Here is a 16,093-nt window from a genome sequence, read left to right as displayed (position 1 = left end):
GTCATCTAGTGCCAAAATCTGTCAAGTAGTCCATGTCTCAAATGTGGTTTCTCCAGCCTTGTCCACTGGCCATTCATTTCATGTCAGCAAAGCTCTGTGGTACATATCTAGGGCTTATCTTAGCATTAATATGAGGAGCTGGAAAGCTGAAGGGTCTTCACAGGAATCATCAGTTTCATAACCTGTCAGGTCCAGTTCACATTCTTCCCTATCACTGCCTCCCTGGACTTTACTTCTTGTGACTGTTGAATGTGTTCCTGTCTCACTCTCACACTTCTTTTGATTTCTGATCTGTTTTGGAGCAGTATTTTCTGAAGCAGCACACAAACTATTTTCAGTAGCTGTAATAGTGTACCACTTGTGTTATATCAGGGTCTGGGATCCTCTGTGACTGGTTCAACTCTGCAAGGGCTTTGGCATTTTACAGCATTCTCCTGAAAACATTTTATTTTCTGTTTGTTGTTTTTGACTTTTTCTTTATGTTGTCTTCAAGTTTTATTTCTGTTCTCAGTTTAAAGTCCAGTTCCTTATTCTCCGTGTGATCAGTTGTGGTTTCACTGTCTGAGTATTATGGGGGTTCTCTTGGTAACTACATCTTTCTTCACTTCTCATGGTAATGCTTTTATGGCTGACACCTTGGTTTGCTGATGGTAAAGACAGGTTTAAAGTGGGACTTGTTCTCATTTGGTCTTGTTTTGTTCACTCTTTCTTTGGGCAATGATTTGGTTTAGGGTCGTATGCAAATTGACTCCATTTCTGGTTATACAATCTCAGGCATTTCTCACCTTGCCTTTAAATGTAAAGTCTCTTTCATTTCTACATCTTCTTCTTCTTTTATTAGTGGCTAGATGTCCATATAATGTGAGGTGCTTTGTTGATAAGGGGAAACCATTCAGCCCACCCAGAGAGACTTGCCAGGGATGGCTCTGGTCTCACTCTGGAGCAAAGTAACATACTGTAAAACACTTAGTTTCTTTACAGCTCTTCTGGATTTGATGTATGTTTGTTTTATATGTTTTCAAATTCTGCAATGCATGAGGGGCCAAATGTGGTGTCTTAGATGCCTTTAGTCTTGGCTCTTTGTTATTTGTTTTGATAGCTATCCTTAAGAAATACATTATTATTACACACTTTTCTAACAGGGTTTTCATTGTTCTCTTAGCCCAACTTGTACAGTTTGCAAGTTTTGGAAAGGCTAAGCACCAGCTAATATGAAAGTACATACAGCAAAATACAGCAAAAGTTGAGTTCTTAATCTGTGATTATCGATAGGAATCTGTTTGCCTCACCTGCTGTCTTTGGAATCTGTCATAAATGTCATACGTGTGACATGGAGAACAATAACTCAAGAAGTTGAATTGTAGGTGATGCAAAATGACAAAAAAGGTGTGTTGTCTTTCTAATAATTCAATGTACAGTGGGACCCCCATGCACAAATGGCCTAAAGATCCCCCAGCAAATATCATATATATATATGTGTGTGTGTGTGTGTGTGTGTGTGTGTGTGTGTGTGTGTGTGTGTGTGTGTGTGTGTGTGTGTGTGTGTGTGTGTGTGTGTGTGTGTGTGTGTGTGTAAAGAATAAATTTGTCAACTTTAAAAATGTGCATTGGGAACGACCATTTGTTTGCTCTGTTATCTGTAGTATTAATTTCACACATGATGATTACATCTATGGGATGTGGAAACCTGTGGTCACATGCTGGCTGGATCTTAAAACTGGTGTTTTTCCAACAATACGGGCATGTAAAGAAAGTAATGAGAAGAGCCTCTGTGTACATGGAAGTAAACAGGGTAAGTTCAGTTACTCAATTACTTTGTCCATTTTAGTTGACATTAGCTAATATTAGCTAGCCTTACTAGCTAGGCTATATTAGTAGCTGACTGACTAGCTAAGATTGATGGTTCAACTATTCCGTGTAGTTGCATTACAGAAATTTATAGATTATCTTAAGAATGTGAATTTAGGGTAGATCACTTTTAAAACGATGATAACTGAATATTTGCATTTACCTATCTAGCTATTGTCATGAATAGCTCAGTGTGACGTTTCTAATGTTCTTTATGTAGATAGCCAGATAGCTAAGATAGCTGGCTGGCTAGATACTGCTACACTGATGGTGATCAGGTTTTTGTGTGTGTGTGTGTGTGTGTGTGTGTGTGTGTGTGTGTGTTTTGACTAAAAAATGTGAGGAGCAAATAATATTGTAGTCTATTTCATCATATTACAGGCTCGTTTGAGAAAGCCCAAAGCACTCTGCACAGCAGTTGATTCTGTTTTAGAGAGTATGGAGACAGCTGTGCCTTTGGTAATTACTGTGGACTGTCCTGGAATGAAATACACTGGGAGTGAGGATTCTACCTCTGCTTTCAGGATATCTGTTTACAGTCAAGCCAAGGACCAAGAGCAATGGTAAGCCAAAAGGGTTGTTTTTGTATATAAATGTATATAATAAACTATACCACTGGAGATCTTCCTTTTGTGAAATATCATTTGTGAACATGCCAAATTCATCTTGAAAAGTGATATTTGGACACTTGTGTTTCACATATACAGAATATGAATGTAATGAACTCATCACTGATGTACTCATCAAGGCTATTTTGACTTACAGTTTGTTTTGCACAGGCTGTCAAACCATATTCGGAGTAATGGAGTCATGTGCCGTCCAGTGCAACTTAATGTCAGAGAACATTTCTGAAAAGGAAGATGAAGTGGAGAGTGAATAGTTTATTGCTTAAGAGATTGATAAAGATTACTTCCCACCTGAAGAGGAAGAAGAAGTAGTTCATATGCCCTCTGAAAGCAAGGAAAAGAAATACAGTCTCAGCTTTTGCAGTTCTTACAAATATGCCTTTGTTGTACAGAACAAACGAGGCCTTCTGTCTCTGTACATAATGACACTGTGCTACACATCTCTCATACCTGCCCCTCGTATAACTTTGGTGGCAAATGGAACAATTTCAGTTTTGGAACTTCACACTGAAGTTGTGCGGGTAAGCAGGTAATATTACTATTTGCTGTATTGCTGAATGTGGGTAACCTTAAATCATATATGCATTGATGGTATGATGTTAGTGTAATACTTTTTATAATCTGGTTCATTTTTAAATGGCATACTTGAATTTACTTTTTACTGCAGAGTAATGAAGTCAAAAGCTCTGCATAGTGTGAACTCGAAGGTCTAAGGTGCACAAGAACTGCAAGTAGCAATGTTAATTAATGACTGACCCATTCTGCAGTTTGACAATTGCAGAGAACTGGCCAGCTGTAGTCCACAGATTTGACGTTTGGCATACATCCAAAGCTAAATAGCATTTCATTTTTCAGATACTCTTAAATAATTTACTATTAAAATGTTGAAGGAAGTCAAGTTTCAGTTAGCAGTTTTTGTAAAACAGCAAAAAAAGCAGGTTTTTACAGTTGTGTTGGTAACTTCATTACCTAATTTCTATGATAGAATAAGACATTCTGTAGGTATGTACCATCTGCAGATGTTTTAGGCTCCTCTGGCTACATTACATATATGTTGATTTTATATAAGTAAACACATCCTCTTTAGAAATGCTTTGTAATTCTTTGTATTGGTAGATTTAATATTTCCTTTTTTGCTGTTAAATTTAGCTAATAAATACAAATTGTGCACTACAATTGGCAGAGGTTAGGAAATGAATAAGCACAATTTGAACAGGAATATCCAAAATGTTGCATATGTGTATCTTTGTGTATACATTAACTTTATCGCAACTTTAGAAAAAAAAATATTGATAGCAATGGAAAGCAAAGGGAAAGTGCAAATGTCAGCTGGTTGAAGGCTTCAGTAATAAATCATCTGTATTGGTCAGATGCGTCTTTAGCTTCTTCGTACTGAGAAACAGACAGAGAGATGATGGTTCCAAAGTGGAAAACACTGCTGTTGGATTTGTATTGCTGGATCAGTGTTTTCTAGTTCTAACTTCTTCAACTAATGCAGAGTTTTGTAGAGATGAATATCAACTCCTTTATACTGGCTGGAAGCTGTTAAATCTTTCAATTATTTTATTGTAGACTCTGCCAGCTGTGTTGGTCTGGAGAAGATTCTTCATCGAAGTCTCCTCCTAAGTGATATTTCTAAGCTTTCTAGACCTCCTCACTTGAATCTTATCCTGCAGTCATCTTGTATATCGTACATAAACACGCCAGCTTCCACGACTCGGGAATACATGCCAGGTGAGACTTTTTATTTTCTTGCCCTGTAATCCATAATCGCCATAAAGGTTGTACTGAAGTAATACTTACTAGTAAACATTAAAGCTATTAGTAAAAATGTTTTTGAGTTTGTGTGTATAACACCATAACCTGAGCTCTTTTTAACAGATGTATTGTTTCTGGACTGCAATACAATGCTCCCGACAGCGGTTCCTGATTGCAAGCTGTACGGAAATACGGCTGACCACAGTGGTTCATCCTCTATCCAAAATTCAAAAAAGGAGACTACTCAGTTTGTAAACTCAAAACCATGCCCACACAGAGTGAGTAATAATCCCTGGGGAAAATTAAAAATTCTATTCTTGTATAGATAGATGCTGTCTGCTGCTATGGCCCACCCAGACAAAGAGATAGCAGTTGTCTTATTTGTCAAAGTTTAAAAATGAGCTACCATTCATTGTTTATGAATTTTGTAATTAGTTGTTTCCAACAATTAAGATACATTTCTTTTAATGATACAATATTAAAATTGCTGTCCTAAAACTCTTGCTGCTTTACAGATAAAATTTAAAAAGTTCAAACTTTATATAGATTAGCTGGTGATTGGAGGTTTTGTGTTTACATTTTTGAAATATGTCTCTTTTGGTGGAAATAACTGAAACAATAACTGATAAATATTTGTTTTATTTTATTTGATTGACCAGACATTTTTCTATGGTTTCATGCCATATTTTATCTCAATTCATTAGCTTCAAAATGTTCAGTTATAGAACAGTAAGAACTGTTGAAATGATCATTTCTACATGTTTCTCTTTGAGCAGAAACCAGTAGGACTGGTTGATATGCACAAACAGTAACAATTAAATCATTTTGGCATGAAAAATAAAACAAAAAAATGTAGTTGTGCTTTTTTTCATGGCAATCGGAAACCTGTCTATGGTAATCCATGTTCATTTGGAAACGTTTGCCCTATGTGATTGACAACAAAAGAGGGGATTGGTATTCTGCTGAGTCTTCCTAGGAATTCCCTGTTCCAACAGATGATACATTTTCCGTTAGCAATGTACCTAAATCTTCTGAATAAGAGAAGACAAAAATTGAAGTCAAATCTTATAAACAATAAAAATAAATTCACATTCTTATTGCTTACACTGATGAAACCTTCACTTACTAGCATTGTTACTTACTGTGCAATTGTTGTGCGTCCTCCATATAGTCTTGTCTGTATGCATAGTATGCTGTTCTTAGTACATGTACATCCAAACAGACCACAGCAAATCCAGGATGCATGGTAATGCACGGCACATTAACTTCCTCACGAGCAAAGCGGGTCTGGTCATAGTCACTGCAGCAGACACTTTAGTCAACTGTTAACATGGGAACGCATGGCGCATGTACATCTAGGGCAAGTGGAGTAGGCAAATAAAACTAGAATTAGAATAGAGTGCTCCGTGGTGCAGATATTGTTCTCAGTCTGAATCAACGTTTGCTTGTAAACAAATACATGGGTACTGACAATTTGAGTTTTCATTTTTAATTTGGTCGTGACTTGTTACTCGTCTGATTTAAAGCAAATTAGGTTTGTTGTTATCGATTTAAATGGCTTATTTACGTTTGTGAAACACCTCAATTACGTGCTTTTGATGACACTTGCCGAGCCAAATGTGGCATCTATTGTAAGTATGAAAACCTTACTATAAATGACGCTTAATAGACACGATTACCTTTAGTAAAACTTTTTCATTTTGTGATGAGTTTTCAGCATAATGGCTAACGTAAATGGTAAACTTAGCAGTCCAGATGAATTAATTCTGAATTAATTGTGACGACTAGGTTTGGTTATTCTCCGTTGTTCTTGTGGAGCTTCTGTCTCTGGCTCAAACCTAAATGGTTGAACTTCATTGATATGAGCTGCACTCACCCCCATTGTCAATGGGGGTTAAGTGGGGTAAAAGGATGGTTGGATATGGGTCAATAGCTCCTAAGAGAAAGTTAGTCAAAGCTGGGTTTTTTCAAAACAGGTGTGACAGCCACAATCTTAGAATTATTGCACACTGGTTTCATATTGCACACAGTGTTTGTCGTTCTGCATTCTGGGTTACCAGTGGAGTGGTGCCTAACGGATATGGATGTTTCTGTCAGATAGATAGAGGCCTTTCATTTGGAGTTCAGTTCTATGATGGCATTGGGGTAGAAGCTGTTTAGGAGCCTTGATGTGCACGTACTGAAGAACTTGGATCACTTTCCAGAGAAGAGCATGGTGAGGAAGTAGCAGACTGGGCGGGATGCTTCTCTGATGATTGTTGTGCTTCAGCAGAGACATCATGTGCTGTAGATGCACAATCTTGATGGTACAAGGAATAAAACCAGAATTTCTATTTCTCAAGTGAGCAACTGGAGTAGAGATAGCATGCACATTGGCCTTGAGAAGAGAGGTAGGGTCAGGGTCTACAGGGTGTTCAGAATTCTTATGCAAGTGTCAGTTTTCAAACTGTGGGATGCATAAAAGTGCATAACATAACAAACATAAAAATGTTGTCAGTAAAAGTAACCCTTTTGACATTTCTGTTTGAGTTCAATCACCATTTAGTCTATTTTCTTATTTTTATTTACAAAACAGTTTACAAGTATACATAACTACAACATTTTAGTGTGCTTTTATTGATAAAACACTGTTTACAAGTATTGGTAGATTAGTAAAGGTAGTCAGAAAAAAAAATCACTCTTTTGTTACCAATTCTTATGCTGGACAATATGTAACAAAAACAATGTCAACTAGATGTGAAAATTCAACATTTGTAATTAGGTATACAAATGGCACAAAAGTAAGACCTTTCAAACTACAAATTCTTCACAAATCCAACATAGAATGTCCAATATGCATCTATTTGTCTGTGTAGGATTCTTTCAGTAATAGATACAAATTACAGAACTGGTGAGCTTTTTCAAATTGTGTTTGCACAAATACTGACTGCCATCCAGACATAATATTGATGTTAACCTGAATAAACATGCTGTCTTCAATAAATTGGGTGAGAAGCTGGACATAATCTCATCATCAGCAAATCCCTTTTTCTTGAATCTTTGATGGGTACAGTGGAAAGCATGAGATGGGCATTGTTTGGTACAAATATAATTGTTTTACTTACTCTTCCACCATAATCTGTTGACCTGTTGTCAGGAAGGTGTGGTACTCCTAACTGTAACCCTATACTTGCACTTGAAAATGGCCAATAAGTTCATCAGTGATGATACAGGACCCAATCACTGTCATGTTGATGCTGGAATCACACTGGAGCCAAATGGCCAGATACGGCTTTTAGTGTCTTCTTCTTTTCTTCTGCTTTTTTTAGCTTTACTTAATAATTGTAAACAATAACAACTACTGTATGCAAACATTAAAAATATTAAGTGTTTCTGTATGATAAGGTTATTGATTAGTGTAGCTTTGGTGTGATGCACAACAGAGGAATGTCCATAAACATCTAATTTGCAATAAGGATGAAGAAGGCTAAGGTTTATTTCTCGAGTAGTCATTACCCCGAGTATGTCTATGACCAGTCCAAATAGTGGAAGTAGGATATGAATTGGACAAAAAACAGTCCAGAGCCAGGCATTCTTACAAACATAAAGTCCAGGCTGAAACAAGAGGTAAAAAATGCTAAGATTGAGCAAAAGATAAAAGGAAAGTAAAAATGCATAAACCATTTGAGAAAGGACAGCAACAAACACACTTAAAATTCCCTCAAACTAGGAGTATAGCTATCAGTATGGTTAGCCTATGGTTTGTGGCAGATCACTGGTTTGTTCCAGCTAAGTCTTTTTGTTGTCCTGATTTTAACTATGAGTGAGGAAGGAGCAGAATGGTTATGAAATTCAAGGTTCATTGTCTTTTGTCTTCGACAACTATGTCACTGTTAAGTATATTCAGTACTGAAATCCAGGATGAAATGGGAAATCTGATCTTAGTATTTCATACATAGAAAGCCATGTCAACCTAGCCAATATTTTAGACACCTCACTACCTATTGGATATGAAACTAAGTCTTGATTTTCTAAGCATAAGTCAGCAATTCATTTTCTCTGCAGACTTACATCAATCCATAGGTCTCTACAGTTTATCATGTATGTCCTCTAATAAATTGTACTCTTCTAATTCATTCTATAAATAGGGCCTTTCTAACCAAAATTGGATTTTTTATGCACCACACTGAACTTTTTTATGTAACGGCACCCTCCTTGATTTACCCCTAAACTGTAGTTTCTCAGCTTATGGCCTTTGTGTTTATATCATTTTATCTCTCTCTGTGTGTGTGTGTGTGTGTGTGTGTTTTCCCTCATTACCACATCCTTATCCTGTTAGTTACACATCTGTCCCTTGTCAAAGCCCATGTTAAGGTGTGTATTTAAATCCCTGTGTTGTCAATAGTGTTTGACCCTATGTTTAACATGCTGTGCTTTATCACAAGTACTACCTGTTTCACAGTTTGCTACATCATTTAGTCTAGTGTAGTTTATTCTTGTTCTTTATGTTTTTGTTTCAGTTTTGTTTCTGTTTTAAAAGACCCCAGAGACTTGCATTGGCATTCTGCTTCCTGCTTTTAATTCCCTCTCCTTTTAGATTATTACATAAAATTACATAAAAGTTTTTTCCACTACCCAAACACAATATACAAGTACACAAAACATAGCAATTATGTTTTTCTCTAAACCTAATTGCTGATCGTTATTCACACTCATACACTCACTCACTTACTCATACATCAAAATCACTTCTAGTTACTTCACAGCCCCAACAATACATCATCAAATTAACATGACACAACAACAAACATTCAGTGAACACAACATCAAATACACAAGGCCTTTTATGCAAACAATTCTATCCAACAACCGAAACCCAAATAAAGCCTTTTCTGGAGTAGAAACTATTGAACTGCCCACGGGTTCTCTGACGCCAGGAATTTTAACCACCTTCATCCGTGTGCTTTTTACTGTAGGAATTTTAACCGCCTTACTCAGGCAGTGAGTCTTTTTTTTCACAGTCCTGCTCTTTACTTCTTCTTACAGTCAATGAGCCTATTTGTATAATGCCATCTGCACACTTTTGTCTCATACCAACATCAAGTCTGTGATTGTGCTCCAGTAAGGTTTCAACATGCTTCAGTGGAGTGAGTACCAGGCAGACTACACAGGCAGGAGAATCACCACACAGGCAGGAGATCACCTTTTCCCTGTAGTGACAAGCATTTTTCCTCTGGATGTTGCACTCCTGGCTGGCTTGCCAAATGGAGTATGGAGTATTCTTTTCCTTCTCCCACATATATTTTCTAGGATAACAAATATTTAAAATTAACTTTATTACAAGAATAAATATGTCAGATGGACAACTAGAAAATGCCACAGCTAGAGCAGATACGTCTCCTGTATTGTCACACTAATCTTGGAGATGTCTCCAATTTCCTACCTGATCTAATATATACTGTGATAATATATATATATATAAAATTTATTTATTTTTTAGATTTTTTTTTTTTTTCCTTAGATATAAACTGTGTTTGGTATGGCCTGGGACAAGCTGATAAGTCAGTTTTACAGGCCTCTTGGGTCTTCTCTTCCTGATGGAGATGGGAATAGCTCATCATGCTCCTGGTGCACAAAGCCACTTAAATCAGTGTTCCATTTTGAGTCAGACATAGATTGTATACTCTAGGTAATACAAAAGTAGAAAATATATATTCTTATAATTCCACAATCATAAGAAGAAGACTGATATGTCAGGAACCAAGCTATGCCAGTTTACTATTCTGGTTCTGTGCAGTAGTTGGTGCCATTGTCAGAAGAACTGGATGAGCATTAGTGGTTCTGTTAAATTTACCCTGGTTATGTTAAAAGGAAGCAAACTGAGGTATCATGTTTTAAACACTACTGGTCTTTTGTGTTAGGTTTTTAACTAATATGGCCTTCACAATAGAGCAACTTGTTGAACACTTTGATATATATTGCAATGTGCAAACTGCGCTCAACAAGCAGATTAGCATTGAAAAGGCAGCCTACTTTTCTAGTCTAACTGAAAGCCACTGAGATAACCCAAATCTCTTTTTACTACAATTGATAGAGTGGTTAACCACTCTCCCCAGATCTCATTAAAACTTTCTAATGATGTGTGATGAATGTGCTGATTTTTTGGCTGTAAATTCTTTTCCATTAAGAGTAGCCCCCCCACTGACCTGCTAGGTTATAGCATACCAGAAGCACTTTGCTTTCTCAGAGACTGAAATTAAACAAGGAAATTACCCACAGAGTAAAATAGCAAAAAGTGAAATGGACCCCTCAAAACCATTATAGACCAGTCTCCAATATTCCATTCTTGGCAAAGATCATAGCGAAGATGGCATCTCCTCAGTTACAAGATTACAGTAAACAGTAATGAATTGAATGATTAGTGGTTAACATTGTTGACTAGCTTTCCAGTTCAAGCCCCACCATTGCCAAGTTGCCACTGTTGGGACCCTGTGCAAGACCCTTAACCCTAAACTTCTTAAATTGTTCATTGATAATTGAAAATTGCTTTGGATAAAAGCATCAGCTAAATGGCAGAAATATAAGTAAATGTAAATCACACTAATTTCCTAAATTATCTATTAGGTTAAATCTTGATACTGGTAACCCATTTATATTGGTTCCTCTGAACTTCAGTGCTACATCTGACCACTGTATACTGATTATTGCAATTGCTCTAAACTGGTACCAGTCATATCTGACCAGCTGTGAGTTTCTTGTCGCACAGAGTGAGAACATCTCTAAATGCTATGTGCCTGTAGTGTCGCCCAAAGTTCAATTGTGAGACCAGCACTCTGTAATGTCTATATGCATCCATTGGCCAGAGTCATCAGTAAATATATTTTCAACAGTATTGACATACAATTATAGATGCCATTGCTGCCGATCTGTGGGGTCCCATTGACTTGATTTTTTATTTGCTAGACAACAATTCCTTAATTTCCTGAATTCAACAATGACAGGTTATCATTGGGAATGGTTATGAGGGCCAGACTCAAAAGCATATCTGGGCCCCAACACCATATCAAAAACCTAGGCATTACATTTGACTGAGATCTAAACTTTAAACACCACATTAGCAGGTTAGCATAACATAGACCAGATGAGAAGTATCCTCAAATTATAGCAAATTATAGTGAAAATGTTGTGGTAGCCATTTGTCCATTACTCAGCTTATGAATTTTCGAACCTGTCTGAGACATACACACACACACAGCAGTCTGAATCTGACTTCAATTTATCAAAGACATCCAAAGGACATCCAAAAGGTAGATGCAAAATAAAGGGAGAGATTTCAGTGATTATACAGCCTTAGTTGGTTCCACCTTCACTGCAAATCTCAATTTCATTCCCAATGTAATATATATATATTTAAAAAAAAACATAGCAATCCCTCCCGAATATTATGAAACCACAGCACACAGAAGTCATGATCAGTTCAGCAGTAAAAAAAAAAATAAAAAATGCACACAAGAGTTAACTGGGCCACATGGAATTCACCCAGCCCCTCCACTCACTCAGTGCACCCAATCCTTATAACTAACCAGGAAAAGGGAAATACAAAGGGAAAGGGGAAAAAATAAACAATTGGTGCCTCCCACACCGATAACAAAACAATATACACACCACACTCACACGGCCCTAAAAACAAACAGGCAAGGATCACTTCAATTAAAAATCAGTATATCCCTGTTCTTAATCCCATGTCATGCATGCAGCTACTCCAACACTACAGCCTTGCAATTCACATTTCCAAGCTCACCGTCCCTTGTGCCTGGAACTGCTATTTAGTAGAAAGAACAACCCAACCCAAAGACATCTACCTCACAAGCACACATGCGAATAAAACCAACGAAAAGAAGAATAACCTTCCCTTTTATTATGTGTCCAGTGCTTTGAATAAATTGGCCAGACTCAATCAGGAAGTCCTCGTTCACCCTCGACTCCTGTTCCATGAAGATGCTCACCCTTGACCCATTACTGTCTGCTTAAAAAGGGGTTGTCATCTAATCAGCACAATCATATCATATTATATTACTAATGCCATAATGCAGTTCACCTGTGAGCATGAGAATAAATAAAAAACTTGAACCTCTGTAGTGATTCACATAAACAAACAAAAAAAAAAGCAAAATCAAACCCAAGTAACCATAATTTCAAATCCAATGTGATCACAAACAGCATTATTTATGGATTTGTAATCCATAATCCTTGAACTACTGTGATGCATTGCCAGTTGGCCTTTAGGATCATACTATACTAATCCTTAAAAAGTTGCATTAGCTACCTGTGTAATTTAGAAGTGACTTTAATATCTTTCTTTTGACTTTTAAGTGCTTGCATGCTCTTTACCTCAGCAGTATGATTTACTAGGCATGTACCTTCAAGTGCCCTCAGATCAGATGCTAAAAACATGATGGTGGTGCCCACCACTCGACTAAAGACCACAAAGGATGCATTCTGTTGCCATGGCGCCAAACTCATTCTCTTCCAGATGACCTGAGGACTTGATTATTTAAACGCATTCAAGAAGAAAGATAAAACCTTTTTATTCTGTAAGTCCTTTAATTAGATTAGATCACAAGATGGACACATAAGACGAGAATAGTGAGATTTATTAAGGGCAAATCCATAATCAGAGTTGTAGTGTGGTCCAGGGTCATAGAGCAAATTTGAAGAGTCCAGGAATACATAATGAACAACATGAAACAAAACACAAAATGACAAAAATGCAGGCTGTAACAAAAATACAATCAACTTGCACAGGCTAAAGAACATGGGCAGAGCAAACAATAAGGGTTTAGTACATAAAACTATTAACAGCAAACACAGAGGCTAGGAATCACAAACGACCAGCAACCTAGCAGCGAACCAGATGGGATTTCAATACATGTATAACGAGTGTTAACAAGACACAGGTGGCACAAAAGACAGTGAAAACCAAAACAAGGACTGAAATTGGAATGGAGAAAATGAAACAATATCATGACACACGGAAACCATGGAGACAGGGACGCTAGGAGTGGCCAACCATGAAACACATTTTTGTCTTGTTTTGTTTCATTCAAACTTTGCTGGATGTTTAATATAAAACATATTTGGATGAGTTAATGAGTTAGATTTTGTTCTCTGGGACTTTGAACAATATATCTGCTTATTATTAGCTCAATATTGTCAATCAATAACATGGAGTTATCTACATAGTCACAAAATAACTACTGATAGTGCTAGGGCAAAAAAAACAACTCATGAGCCCACTGTGCTTAATAGCTATAGAAACTGCTAGCTCTTACATTCCAGTTCTTGGCAAAATAACATGAAGTATCTATCCAATTAAAGAAATATATTATGCATCTTAATTTAATGAACCACTGAAATTTGATTTCAGGCCTACCATATAACAGACCTTCTGAAGATTTTATATGACTTGAGAGTTAAAATAAATACTCTAGCACTCTCTATGTAACGGGAGGCAAGGCAGGATGCAGAGACGAGCCATGACGAGATTAATGTTTATTGAACGCAGTACACAAAACGAAACTAAAACACGAGACGAAAACATCGAAATTGAACGACACAAAGCAACGTTAGCAAATCACAGGTCTTATCTGGCAGTCAAACACTGTCAAAGACACAGGAGGGGTGTGGCCACAAAGACACACACACACACACACACACACACACACACACACACACAAAAGGCCTACAGTCAACATCACACAAACACAGGGAGGAGCCTAGGAGAAGAGGGCCATGCTGTGACACTCTAGCATGTGGTCAGTTACAAAGGACAATAATTTTGTTGTATGTCATTTTAAGAAAAAAGTGGAAAAATTATTGTCTTGGAACAAATGTAGTGGAGGCAACTCAAGGCTTTTTCAACAGTTGCTCTTCCATTATTAGTGTGTTTTGAGTCAACGGGGTTGTTCACTGCCAAGAGTCATGACAATCACCAAAATGAGGATAACATGATCTTTTAGAACAGCTTTAATTTTTAAGTGCCTTTCTGCCTTAGGCAATTTATAGTTATATGCTTCATCTAGATCACTCATCCCAAGCAATATTCTGGATTAAGTGAACCAAGCTCTAATTCACATTCTGTTTAGCTTTGTGCTTTTCTATGTGTAGGATATTCTAAAATATATTGTTCATTTCCTTATTTTATTTATTAGTATTTAATTTTTAAGTATTAAAGTGTGACGGGGTGGCAGAGAGGAAGCGAGAGGTGAAGTTCCATTCACAAGTTCTTTATTATTCATACTTTCCAAGTAGCGTTGCCGAGTCTAGTGGATATTTAGGAGCGGAGTAGCGTCTCTCCAGTAGATTCACGTAGTTCAACTACTAATGTGCAGTGCCGTCCTTCCGAACCTGTGGGTGTATAAATACGCGTGCAGGTCAATGAGATGCAGGTGTACCCTGTCAGAAGACAGGCGATTGCGAGCGAGGAAAGTGCGTGACACGGTCCTGGTCCGGCGGGAGCGTGTCCCCACTCTTTGGGTACCGATCTACAATGACAAAAGTTAATAGTTTTCTTTGTATTTTAGTTGTTTCTCTATAGTCATTGATGTATGTTGCTTTTAAAATATTTTTGTGTGTTTTAACTATTTTTACAGCGATGTTTTGTTTTGTATTTTTACAGCACCAACTTCAGCATTTTACCCCCTTTGATTAAAGTTTCCCCACCATCTACCATGGACTTCAGGTCGAAACAAGACCTGATCCACTATGACATTACTTGTCACCAATGTTCATAATATTCAAATTCGTCCAAGGACTTCCCCCGTACTGATAATTTACATAAATGTTTATCTTTCCTGTAAACTGAGAATATTCCTGATAATTTGCATAAATTAAACATCCATATAAAAGCCTAGTTTATCAGTTATGTTGATACTAATGCACTCATGTCCCTGAGGCCTTAAAAGGTGACTTATACACATTTGAACTAAACTGAATAAATGAAAATAAAAAGTGGATCCAGCGGTACTTCTTACATAAACTGGTCTCGAGACATACTCTTTATTGCATTATTCATTTTTTGCTTTGTACAAAATCATGTTTGAGCTTCCTTCAGTAGTTTGTAAAAAAACAAAAGACATATACAGTGTCATTGTAAAAATTGCACATATTGACTTCTGTTTCTAAAATAAAAAATGAAGTCATCATTATAGCATCAGCACAGCAGTATAGATTTCTGCCATGAGCCCTCTATACTGCATTGAAATAAACTTATTCTATTTGTACAACACATAAGTAGGAAAACTCACTCCTGAAAGGCTTAGATAAAGTCATTTTGAGAATGGCTCCATAATTCACATCAGGATAATAAATCAATATGCCTCCTCACTTCCAGTCTAATCGCACGTGCATGCACAGGCACGCTCACGTGCACACAAACACACACACACACACACACACAAACAAAACACAAATACTTCCAGTTTAATGTGGATTATATGCCTTAGTATGTATGTTAACCAAGAGGAGCTTCTGTCCAAAACGGAGTACTGCATAGTAGTGTTGCATCAGTGTGCACTGTGTGAGATTGTAAGACACACACATGTGACTACTCTATTGACTACATGGTATTCTGGATTTATGGAGCGATTGGTGAGACAGAAAATAGAGAAATGTTGAATTGCCAACAGAAGGGATGAGTGAAAGGATAAGAGATAGAGGGATGAGAAGAGGAAGAGGAAGAGAGATGGACAGAGGGATGAGAGAAGAGGAAAGGGGGCTGAACTCAGAGCTGGTTACTGCAGTAAATAGTTTCTAAGTAGGTCAGGCTGAAAGAGCTAGGCAGACAGACAGACAGACAGACAGACAGACAAACAGAAAGAGAA

At 37.2% G+C, this 16,093-nt stretch overlaps 1 protein-coding gene and 1 long non-coding RNA gene across 4 annotated transcripts in view; both read left to right on the top strand.

Annotated features, from left to right (window-relative positions):
* kcnc3b (potassium voltage-gated channel, Shaw-related subfamily, member 3b) overlaps positions 1–16,093 on the top strand; it is a 73,939-nt gene that overhangs the window by 34,489 nt on the left and 23,357 nt on the right. The gene's annotated exons all lie outside the window — the stretch shown is intronic.
* On the top strand, positions 2,250–4,137 carry LOC113578460. The gene is made up of 3 exons (XR_003410749.1): positions 2,250–2,411; positions 2,628–2,995; positions 4,047–4,137. It is a non-coding gene; the product is annotated as an uncharacterized LOC113578460 (long non-coding RNA).

This window comes from Electrophorus electricus, chromosome 10 (genome assembly GCF_013358815.1).
Source record: "Electrophorus electricus isolate fEleEle1 chromosome 10, fEleEle1.pri, whole genome shotgun sequence".
NCBI lineage: Eukaryota > Metazoa > Chordata > Actinopteri > Gymnotiformes > Gymnotidae > Electrophorus > Electrophorus electricus.
The sequence above is the reverse complement of the archived record's forward strand: the minus strand, read 5'-3'. Positions and strand labels throughout refer to the sequence as shown.